At 38.4% G+C, this 12,791-nt stretch overlaps 1 long non-coding RNA gene across 1 annotated transcript; it reads left to right on the top strand.

The window, feature by feature from the left end:
• Positions 1 to 3: 3 nt before the first annotated feature.
• On the top strand, positions 4 to 9,060 carry LOC145534923 (uncharacterized). Its single transcript, XR_014075076.1, has 4 exons — positions 4 to 501; positions 4,616 to 6,930; positions 7,243 to 7,366; positions 8,468 to 9,060. It is a non-coding gene; the product is annotated as an uncharacterized LOC145534923 (long non-coding RNA).
• Positions 9,061 to 12,791: the final 3,731 nt, after the last annotated feature.

The following is a 12,791-nucleotide window of genomic DNA, read 5'->3' on the forward strand; positions in this document are numbered from 1 at the left end:
GTCTCGCGGGGCTTCGCCGGAGCGGGACGGCCCTTCCCTGCAGCTCAGGAGCGCACCTGGAGGGACTGTGTCATCTCCTTTCCACTTCTTGACGCACGTGTCTATTCCTGTCTCAGGTCTGTTTGGTGGAAAACCAACCTAAGAAAATGTCAGATGGAGAAATTGTATCTGTCTAAAACACATCACAGTGGATTTTTCAAAAAGACATTTTTATGAAGAGTAAATCCAGAAAACTAAGATCCAAATAAGAAGAATCGTGTTTTGCACGGAAAGTCCAACGGTCCTTTTCTCTGAGAGGTAATGAACGCGTGGCGACCTACCCCTCTGTGGACAAGGCGGCAGATCAAAGTGGTAAAACAGGGACCGGTTTAAATGAAGAGAGGGAAGTGATCCAATGGCCTCTTATCCTCCATGAGGCCTTAAAGCCTCAATTATGAAGAAGGTCCTCATAGAACGGGACCAGCTCATCCCACCCCTGCTCTGGTGTAGAAGCCCAGTGAGGTACGTTTCCAGTACTTTCATTTCACATACTGATGGCTTCCTTTTCTCCTCGTTTAAACTATTTAAAATCTTAAAATTATGAATTATTTTAATATCATAGAAAATAAACAAGGGGGAGAAAAGGGTAAGAGGAAACTTTTGCTGATTAAATGTTCATGATCTTGATTTCTGTAATGGTTTCACAGTACATTCCTAAGTCAAAGCTTATCAACTGTATATGTTAATGGGTGCACTTATGTCAATTAACTCCTATTAACTCTGCTTTAAAGATTAAATTAAGTCTGACAGAGAGAGACAAATATTGTATGATATCGCTTTATGTGGAATCTAGAAAATAAAACAAACTAGTGAATATAACCAAAAAGAAACAGACTCATAGATACAGAGAACAAACTAGTGGTTATCAATGGGGAGAGAGGATGGGGAGAGGTAAGAGGCAGTAGGGGATTAAGAGATACAAATTATTGTATAAAACATTCATAAATAAGCCCCAAGGGTATACTGTGGAACACGGGGAATATAGCCAGCATTTTATAGTAACTATAAATGGAATAGAACCTTTAAAATTGTGAATCACTGTTATACACCTGTAACTTATGTAATATTGTACATCAACTGTACTTGAATTTAAAAGAGAAAAAAATTAAGTTAGGATTCTCAAACAAAATGATATAGGAAGTAATCAGTTACTTTCACATAATATATATTAGTATATTATTATTTTTCATGTTTAATAAATTGAAATATTAGCTTTGAAATGGATATTTTCAATAAATTGGAAATAGTAACAGTAAAGCTCCACCTCCCTAAATCCTTTCTTTTCCCATCTTGCATAGTGGTAATCATTCCTGAAGTTACTGCTTATTAGTTCAGCATATAGTTGGCAATAATATTACGTATAATATGCATGCTAAGTCACTTCAGTCATGTCTGACTCTGTGCGACCCCATGGACTGTAGCCAGGCAGACTCCTCTGTCCATGAGATTCTCCAGATAAGAATACTGGAGTGGTTGCCATTTCGTACTCCAAGGGATCTTCCCAACCCAAGGATTGAACCCGTCTCTTGTGTCTCCTGCATTGGCAGGCAGATTCTTTACCACTACACCACCTGGGAAGCCCTATTAAAGTGGGAAATGCCTAAAGCAGGAAGCAGTGCAGGGACCAGGAATGGTAGAAAGCAAGAGTTCTGTTTTGGATAGATTAAACGTGTGCCTCTTCTCAAACACTGAAATGGAAATGTCAGCTAGATATTTGGGGAATATTTAGCTCTAATCTTAACAGTCTTCAAAGCCATGCATCTTGATGTTATCACTTGTGTAAAAAAACATGAATAGAAAGGAGGGAAAACCTCAGATAAAAAGTGCAGTATACTCTAATATTTCGAGTTTGATCAAAATAGTGTGATAGAGCCTCCAAAATAACTAAAAGGAGTACAGAGGAGAAAAATCAAAAGGAAAAGAAATACAGCACCGAGGACTATCTCAAAAGCATCAGCATTTTGTGAAGGGCAAAGATCAGGAACCAGGTCCGAGATGGGTGAGGAGAGGATGGAAAAGAGATGGACACAACTTGTATGGGTAGAGTTTTCTGTAAGGAGAGTAGGTGACGGCTCAGAGACACGGGTGGTCAAGGGTAGTCTTCTTTTTTTCTTTTTCTTTTATGTTAGCTGTTTTCTCTTGACCTTTCTTTTTAAAAAAAACATATTTATTTTCACGTATTTATTTATTTGGCTGCTCTAGGTCTCAGTTACTGCATGTGGGATCTAGTTACCTGACCAAGGATTGAACCCGGACCCCCTGCATTGAGAGCATGGAGTCTTAGCCTCTGGACCACCAGGGAAGTCCCCAAGAGTTGTGTTAATGTAGTGGATACAGGAGCATGCTTATGTGCTCACAATAAGATTCCAGGAGGAAGGAAAGAAAGGTGGAAGCAAAGGTTTTGAGCAAGTGAGATAAGTTGGAATTCAGATTTCAGAAGTTGTACAGTAGTTTGCTGAAAATGAAAGCAGGGCCCTTCTCTGAGTCAGCAAGAAGCAAGGCAGTACAGAACGCAGGCAGGTAGGATGTTGGGCTTGGAGGTGGGAAAACAGCGCTCTCCTGTCCTTGGGACACACTCAAGGTTAAATGGCTTCTAGTCATTTTTTTCATTCAGCTTTACCCATTTGCAATGAATATACATGCATGCAAACACACACACACACACACACACACACACACACACACACACACCAGTATTCATTACTGTAAGCTTTTGATTGATCTCTTCCATGTTTTATAAGTGACTTGGCCGTAACTGATTGATTATTTTTATTGAAAAGATTTGTAGAAATCTCCCCAGGGGCAAAAATTAGAAAGCCATGAAAGTGAAAAAAATTCTGAACATGCTTTGCATAATAGACAATGTAGTGTAACCCAAAACACAGAAGAAAGGTATTATAAGTTATCTGAAGTATATCGTGACATTTTGTTGTTTTAGTTGCTGTCCTGTCTGACCTTTTTACATCCCCATGGACTTAGCCTGCCAGGCTCCTCTGTCCATGGGAGATTTTGCAGGCAAGAATACTGGAGTGGGTTGCCATTTCCTTCTCAAGGGGATCTTTCCTACCTATTGATCAAACCTGAGTCTCCTGCATTGGCAGGTGGATTCTTTACTACTGAGCCACCAGGGAAACCATCATGACATTTTAAGAATCTATTATTATTGAAGATTTACAGATTTATAATTAAAATGACAGTGTTTTTAATTCAGATGGCTTGATATTGTACACTTTGCATGCACTCTCAGTTGCTTCAGTCCTGTCTGATACTTTGCAACCCTAGGGATGTATCCTGTCGGGCTCCTTGTCCATTGAATTCTCCAGGTAAGAATACTGGAGTGGGTTGCCATGCCCTCCTCCGGGGGATCTTCCTGACCCAGGAAGGGAACCGGCATCTGCCTGCATCTCCTGCATTGCAGGCAGATTCTTTACCCACTGAGCTGCCACTTTACCCAAGCAAAAATATACATCCAAATAATAAGAGTTTTCACAGAATGGGTGCTACCCAAGAAACTGAGCATCAAATCACTTACACTCTGACCCCCTGATGTGGGGAGTGGCTGGACTTGACACAAATGAAAGTTTAGAGAACAGCATTCAGCTTGTTTACAGTCAGGCTCCACTGTCCCTGTTTGCAGATTGCAAAGCCCCCAAAGGGAGCAAGGGCTCCGTTCGCCTTTCCAATTTGGAATTCTTGTGAGTTCTTTCACAGCTGCTTAAATATCTGGAAGCCTCACTGGCAAATGTGCATTTAATCATTGAGTCAAATAATTAGTCTGAGCATTAAAATAAAGGATTTCCCTCTTCATTTTGTTTCTGTTTTTATTTTTTTTAATTAACTGAAAATGCAAGTAAACAAAGCCAAGTTATCAGGCTTTATTTTTCCCACTGCCTGGAGCACTGAAGGATTAGGTTCCTACTGTATAACAATCTGTGTGCACAAAGAGGAAACAACAGTCAAGAACGATGCAAATCTTTAAAAAAAAAAAAGGACAAAAGCGATGTTTGATGTTGATAGGCATAATAAGCATTTAACAACACCAAACTGCTTAGCAAACCCTTCTTTGCAAGCTATTTCAAGATCCAAAACAAGTTATAAAATGCCATAGGATTGAATAGGAACAAATCCAAGACATGATATTATTTGTTATGTAGGTGCATCTGGGATGCCTCCCCACCTGTCAGCAATCATTTCTGTACATTTTATGTATGCTTTTTCTCTAAAGATTTGCAGAAAAAGTATAGCACCTTTATATTTTCATATGTTCTTATTAAGGACAGAAGTTTGAATTACTTAGCCAAAATCTCATTTGCAAATTTGAATAATGAAATCATTGTTTGGTCTTGGAATGGCTTTACAAAGTTAGGACAATTTAACACTTATAAAGGAATAACTTTAAAAAAGGAGTAAGTGACTTGACAGTAGAATCGATTCTTCCTGTAAAACATTAGATTAAGTGTTTATAAGGTGGTATTGTAAAAGATCATTGGCATAGAGAAAAATTGAAAAGAACCTTAAATTCTCCAAATCCATCTATGGATGTAACCCTTGATGCAAACAAATTCTATCTTTTCAGAATCTTCAACAATGGGAGTCACAAGCTGGTACTCTGTCATCAGGATTGAAGATATAAACTAGTTTGGGGACCCGAATATTTTAACAATACTTCAGTCGAAAATAAAGCCTAAGTGGTAAATAACGGCCATCATTTAAATTACAATCTAGATCTAAATGCAGATTGCATTTCCTGGAGGTAGGCTACACGTATTTTATTTTAAGCTAATTAATTTTAAAATCCATTACACATTACGTGGTGCCTCATTGTATGACTTTAAGTCGGCTGATACCACTGCGTTACTTATGATGACATCTTGCACATCAGCACAGCCATCAGCTAATATTCTCATCATATGGACTTATCATTCAACCCAAATGACAAGTTTGGACTCAATTTAGTTTTGGGGGATATGGCAGGTTGGATAATACCTCCCACATATGACCAATTCCTGACTCATGGAACTATGGAATACTTTACCTTATATGGCAAAAGAGACTTTGCAGATACAATTCAATTAAGGGCAAGGAGGGACTTCTCTTGAGGTCCGGTGGCTAAGACTCTGTGCTTCTAATCCAGGGGGCTCAGGTTCGATCCCTGGTCAGGGAACTAGGTCCCACATGCTGCAACTGTGAGTTCACATGCGACAATTAAATATCATGGATTCTGCAGTTAAGACCCAACACAGCCAATTAACTTTCTTAAGGAATGAAGAGATGGGGCGGTTATGCCGGATTATATAGCTGAAACTGATATAATCACAAGGGTCCTTATTAGAGGGAGGCAGAAAGGTTAGACTCAACAGAAGACATGATATTATGCTGGCTTTGAAGATGAAGGAGAGGAACATAAACCAAGAAATGCAGGAGCTGCCCCTGAGACCATCACATTAGGGTATCAACACAGAAATTTGAGGGAGACAAAAATATTGGGTCCATAAGCACCATGATCGTATCTGTCAGGAGTCAAACCCTTTCATGTGTCAACAATAGTAAGGTGTTTGGAAACTCTGAATTATGTTTCTTATTATTGATTCTTACCTATTGTCAGCACTTTCTGTAGATTTCAAGTGTCACACCATGGTTGTCAAAGTACAAAGCCTTCACCTGTTCCTTATTCACTTTATATTTTGCCCAGGCGCCATTTATATAAAACAAGAATGAGTGGATAACTTGGTATTTCCATCGTTGGATGCAAGGTTATTTTTTGATATATGAAGCTGATAGGCCAGTCTCACTATCTGAGTATTTCTCTGAAATCTGAAAGTATAAGTTAAAACAGTCCCTTAATCCTTTCTTTTCTTTCTAAATACAAGCTGTAATTAACTTCTTTAAATAAGGCTTAGTGCTTCCCAGAAAATAACAGAAAATTTAACAACAGGAGAAATGCTACTCGGAATGTATAATTTCTTTCTTTAAAGCATTTGTAAATAGTGTGCTATATTTTAAGTAGGCAGTTAACAAAGAATCAAGATATTTTTGGTAGCTGAGAATTTTTAGGTAGATTTTCTTGGCATGCCCTAGTACAAGATCTACACAAAAATACTTGTTGAAAAACAATTCAATTTTTTTCAGAATTATTATGTATACTATTATAGCCAAGTATAAGTAAGTACTGCAATGTACAAATATTTATTTTTCTTTATTTACGTCTTCTTGCTACATCATTCAAGGTATCGCTTCTTTAAAAATATTGCCAAACTTTAGTGAAAGAAAGGATCATTGCCATTTTAAAACTAAGATGTTGAGAATTTTGTTAAAGTCTTGATTATTTTCTCTCTTGTAGCGAAAGTACCCCCCACCCACAGTCCTCTAAAAATTGTTTAGGTCATAATGACTCTTTTCTGTTACAAATTGCTAATTTCTATTAGTAATTATTGTACTTGCATGAACTATGCTATCCACAGCATTTTGCCTATTCCTAAGCATTTAGTTTCAGACTGAATAACTCACAGAGAGTAGCCTCAATACAGAAAGACAAAAATAAAATTTTGATTAGTATTATCTATGTCCACTGGAAAGACTATTGTTGAAGCTAAACTCCAATACTTTGGCCACCTGATGTAAATAGTCAATTCATTGGAAAAGACCCTGATGCTGGAAAAGATTGAAGGCAAGATGAGAAGGGGGTGACAGAGAATGAGATGGTTGGATGGCATCATCAACTCAATGAACATGGATTTGAGCAAACTTCAGGACATAGTGGAGGACAGAGGAAACTGGCATGCTGCAGTCCATGAGGTTGCAAAGAGCTGGACACGACTTAGCGAGTGAACAACAATAGCAGCAAATGTCCACTGTACAACGTCATGATTCTTGGAATGACTTGGACCCCTAGTAAGTATTTTGTGAGCGAATGAATAAATATTGACTTTAGGAACTTGTTTTGATCTGAACGAGCTACCTTCAATGTCCTCAAAAAACTCTGAAAGTCCCTGGCCTCTGCTATCACCTGCACCTGAGTTGACAGATTGAATTCAATATTATCAATAATTAATATTATATTGGTTCTGAATATTGTCCACCCTGTGCATTTCACATATTTAAACAGATAATTTTGTAAGCTTTGAAAAATCACAAAATTGGCAGGACTAAGAAACTCTTGTTTATATCTAAGATGACATATCTAAACAAAACTATGTTTTCCAGGAATATCCAATCTATAAAAACCTCTAGGGATTACTACTGCCAGAAAGAAGTCTTAAAAAAAAAAAGATGTCTGTAAGCCACAAGATCAAGAACACCTTACAATGATTCTTTGAAGACCTAGTAGGTAAGGACAAGATGAAAAAGTATACATTTGCTTTGGTTATACTGAGAAAATAATTAAAATTCATGTCACTTAATAATAACACGGTTTTGTTTACTAGTTGTACTAGTATTAACATTCATGTAATGTTATTAGGTACTTCTATGTCCAATATCTTTTATTTTGAACATATGTGCTGAGAAATTAGTATATGCATTTGAATATCTATATTACAAACTGAAAGTGCATTATAAATATATATATAAGCATATATTACATATATATGCATATATTACATACATATGTAATATATATTGATATATACTGATAAGTATAAGTATATATTATATAAGTGTATATAATATATATGTGCATACTATATAAGTACCTGTATTATATATGTCTAATTACATATGCATATATATATATATATTCTCCTAGAGTCTTTCTGAAAACTCAGAATCATACAATGACATTTTTACAGAATTAGCTATTACATAGAAACAAACATAAACACCTAAATTTACAAATCAGCTTAATATCTAAAGGTTAATGATCAGAAGTCCCATTTGTATAATAACACTGATTTTACCAAACATTTTTAAGAGTTAGTTTTGAATGCATCTTCTTGTCCTTATTTAAGAAGTGAGGAAGTGATGGAGGTCTTGCCCTGAATCTGGTTCACGGCCTCAAGGAGAAAATGAGTGAGCATCCCTTGACTTGGTTTTTCTGTTAATAATTAGCTTCAGTTTTACTGTTTGGCATGAATACTTTCAGACATCACATCTCATTCTCTCTGTTTTTCATGAATCATGCCCCACAGTTTTTGGATATAACGTAATAAATTATAGGGTATGGCTTCTGGCCAACAAAACTCTGCCTTCACTTATTTTAAGGCACCATCATTAGTAGATCCTTCTGGATGTTATTTACCCACCACCCACTGCTGAGTCCTTAATCGCAGCATTTTTATTTTCCTTGTTCTTGGAAGGAGACAAAAAAAAAGTCTATTCAAGGTTTACAAAGAACGGTCTCCTGTCATGAGACAGATACCCCTTTCTTTTTTTATGCATATTCTGTTATCTCCGTAGAACACAAACAGAATGGTTTTTGTTTCATTTGCAGTTATTACTCAAGTTCCATTGTATACTTGGCTGCTCAAAGCATAAGAAAGATGGTATTTTGCTTAAGATTTTCAAGTGCAAGTGGGAAAAAAGCATTTTCCATGCCACTGCCAGATCTCATGTGGGAAAAGGTAAAAATAATTGTGTGTTCTTCTTTCCTGGAAAGATGTGGGAGGCTTTGATGGCTAATGCTCAGCGCGTGCGCCCAGGCCTGGTCCACACTGGAGGGGCGCACTGCTTGTTCCTCCTGGCCATGGCACCAACGTGTTAGTCCGACTCTCTGTGACCCCTTGGACTATAGCCTGCCTGTCTCCTCTGTCCATGGAATTCTCCAGGCAAGAATACTAGAGTAGGTTGCCATTCCCTTCTCCAGGGGATCTTCCCAACCCAGGGATTGAACCTGGCAAAAGACCAATGCAAATGTGTGGCGCCCAGAGCTAAGTTAAACAGCAACAGTAAAACTAAGCACCTGATTCCACATTCCCTTCTGTAAAGTTTCCGCCCTTCACCCAAATGCACACAAGGAGGGATCCACAACTCCTTGCATAGCTGGTTTTAGCCTGAGCTACATTAAATAAATTCTCATATTGCTTACTTCCCCTCTCATGGTTTCCTTTTCATTTTTGTGGTTATTTTGTGTCACCTTGGGTATTTAATTTTAGTCCTTTATGGAGAAACTCTTGCTTATCCAAGTGTGTTTTATCCTTTTCTGGTGTTATTCTGACTTCTGTGGTTACCTTTATAGATATTGTTTAAACACTAAGAATGTCATACACTATTGATATTGTGTAAAAAACAGGTAACTAATGAGGACCTACTGTGTAGCACAGGGAACTCTACTTAATGCTCTGTGGTGATCGGAATGGGAAGAAACCCCGAAAGGGAGGGGATGTATGTGTATAGATGCTTGATTCATTTTGCTGTACAGTAGAAATGAACAAAACATTGTTAAGCAACTATACTCCAATAAAAATTAATTAAAAACAAAGCAAAATAACTAAGGATGGCTTTCAAGCGTAATATTTTCTATCACTCTTATAAGTCATTTCAAGTCCTTTTAGCATGTATCCTACCCTCACATTCTCAATGGCCTCTTCTGATGTAACTTCCTAGACCTCTTCGTAGTAGGAGATTCGTTGGTAAAATAAACAATGACCACAACGATGCCCTCATTTCAAAAACCCTATTACCTAAGAAATGTTCTTATGTTAAACAGACGTGGTGAGTGAGAGCAGAGAAGGGATTTAATGGAAATGCTCTATGGCCATCTTGCTACAGACAAATTGATCCACTCCCCCCACCCCCGCCCGCCCCTGCCCTCGAAGTACTTCACGTTGAATCATAGGACGACACATCCTTGAACAAATGATCTATTGCCTTGTTATGAGAATTGTGGGTGAAAGGCTGTGCTGATTTTTGTGAATTAGTAAATGGATGAGACACTAAGAAGATTAGATTATAGTCCCACAAGAGGTGACCCTGAGACACAGAGGAGCAAGAATCGTCCTGAGGACTAGAGAAAATACACATAAGTGAAAGAGAGTCATGCTAAAAATACAGAGGAAGGCAAAGAAGACTACAAACTATAATTTGTGAAACCTGTGCATCGTGTGTATTCTGTTCTATATTGACTTTAACACATAAGGTTGTTTCTTGCCATATTTCCCCTCCTCTTCCTACTGTTTTGAGCACTCCCTCCCTTGCTGTATAACATTTTTATTAAGACGAACAAGGTATCGGTGAAAGGCAAAATGCAAATCAACACTTGTCCCTTGTCCCATGATATGAAATTTCGGTCTTCAGTGCTTTGGTTTGTTTTAAGGAACTATATCATTTTGAAACTACAATGGCAATTTATCTGTTTTCTATATTTATAAACCTATTTTGTAAAATTGTAAACCCCAGTTCTAATGATATATTTTCATCTCAAGAATAGTGGCTGCCATATTTTTTAAAATTTATTTGGCTGCAACAGGTCTTAGTTGCAGCAGGCAGGCTCTCCAGTCTTTGTTGTGACATGCGAGATTTTTAGTTGAAGCATGCAGGATCTAGCTCCTTGACCAGGGATCAAACCCAGGCTCTCTGCATTGGGAGTGTCTTATCCACTGGACCAACAGGGACGTCCTATAAACCTATTTTGATGGACCAATCATGCGGATAATTGAGGTGGACTACAGAAGGAAAAATCACATAAACATGATGATAACACATGAACTAATGTTAGATTATCTGAAAATAAGGATGATACTTATTTAAAAAAAAAAAAAAAAGCTTTTGGCAAAGCTGGATGACAATGTGAATCCCTAAATTTAAATTTAAGAAATATACCTTTCCCATGATGACCTGAGGCAAAGTTCCCTAATATTTCTTTAGAGTCTGAATCATATTTATGTTTCTCGCTTCATCATCTCAGGATGAGACTCAGAGTCTTGTCTTGGGATTTGGGTTTTCCCTTGGAAGAATGAAGGTCATTGTTGTTCTCATACCCAAAGGCAACTTGAAAGCGACAAACCTACTGCCTCATTCTTGGACCCTGTGTGGTGGGAAATGCTTCAGGTTGACGGACCCTCCAGAGTCACTAGATATGGAGAGGTTAAGTGGCTCAAGGCGGGAGAATCCCATCAGAGATTTCCTTTAGTGTCTCGTTCTCTCTACCAGTTGTTACTGTTGTTCAGTCACTAAGTCATGTCTGACTCTTTGCGACTCCATGGACTATAGCATGCCAGGCTCCCCTGTTCTTGCTCAGATTCATGTCCACTGAGTTGGTGATGCTATCTAACCACCTCGTCCTCTGTCACCCCCTTCTCCTTTTGCTTTCAGTCTTCCCCAGCAGCAGGATCTTGTCCAATGATTCAGCTCTTCACATCAGGTGGCCAAAGGATTGAGCTTCAGATTCAATGTCATCCTTCCAATGAGTATTCAGGACTGATTTCCTTTAGGATTGACTGGTTTAATCTCCTTGCAGTCCAAGAGACTCTCAAGAGTCTTCTCCATCACCACAATTTGAAAGCATCAATTCTTTGGTGTTCAGCCTTCTTTATTGTCCAACTCTCACATCTGTACCAGTTTCTTGATCAGATTTCAGTACTTTAAAAATGCTTTTAGGATAATCACCTACTTTGCCCTTCACAATTTCAAAGGATAATGATAAGCTCAGTGATTTATGGAAACATTTGAGATTATTTATATTGTTTGCCATTTAGCGTTATATGGTAAATACATTGCTATGAGCTACATGTTGGTCTTATTCACCCTCCACCCCCACCCCCCAAATTCATATGTCAAAGCTTAAATCTCCAGTGTGATAGAGGTGGGGTCCTTGAGAAGTAATTTGATCATGTGGGTGGTGCTCTCCTTATTAAAGAAACAGAAGAGAGAGGGGACTATTCTCTGCTCTCCAACAGTTGAGGGCACAAGGAGATGATGAGTGTTCGCACCGAAGGGAGAATGCCCTCACCAGACAGCATCCTGCCAGAACCTTGATCTTGACAAATAAATGCCTGCTGTTTAAGCCACTCTGCTGTGGTAGTTTGTTATAGAAGCCCAGACTGACCAAGACAATATGGAAAAATGTTTATTGTGTGTCTACCATATGTCTTGGACTTAAGATGGCAACAGAAGGAACACTAAGATCCATCAAGAATCTTACGAATTAGGGAGAAGGTAAAAAGTCTTAAACACATAACCTTCCTGCGGACACTATAATCACCAAGTCAGATACGTGTTATGAAGAAAATCAATGCACTCACTGACTCGGAGAATCTGTAAACTGGTCAGGTGATGGGGGAGGGAGAGAGTGCAGTTGGGAGGCCGTGGGGATTGGGGAGGGAAAGAGTGGAGTTGTAGTCCAAGGCAGTGAGGACTGGGGTGGTGGTAGAAAAGCAAAGAGTAGAGAAAGGTGATGTTTTTCTGGGATCTACAGAAGGAAACGTAGTGCATAGAGACTGGGGATTCCAGCAGATGGAGCAGCTGATGCAGACACTCCCAAATGGGAAAGAAGAAGGCACTTCTGAAACACTTAAAAACAAGTTTGGATTTTAGGGAGGACAGGCAAGGGGTCAGTGGTGGGTGGTCTGAGATGAGGAGTTAAGACATGGCTCATCAGAGTTTCCTAATATGTCCTTTATTTTAGTTTTAGATTATTTTTTGATGTGGGCCATTTTAAAAATCTTTATTGAATTTGTTGCAATATGCTTATGTTTTATATTTTCTATTTTTTTGGTCACGAGGCATGTAGGATCTTAGCTCTCCAACCAAGGACTGAACCCATATCCCCTGCATTGAAAGGTGAAGTCTTAACCGCTGGACCTCCAGGGATAGTCCCT

This window comes from Giraffa tippelskirchi, chromosome 14, assembly GCF_054371585.1.
Source record: "Giraffa tippelskirchi isolate mGirTip1 chromosome 14, T2T-mGirTip1v1.2.pri, whole genome shotgun sequence".
NCBI lineage: Eukaryota > Metazoa > Chordata > Mammalia > Artiodactyla > Giraffidae > Giraffa > Giraffa tippelskirchi.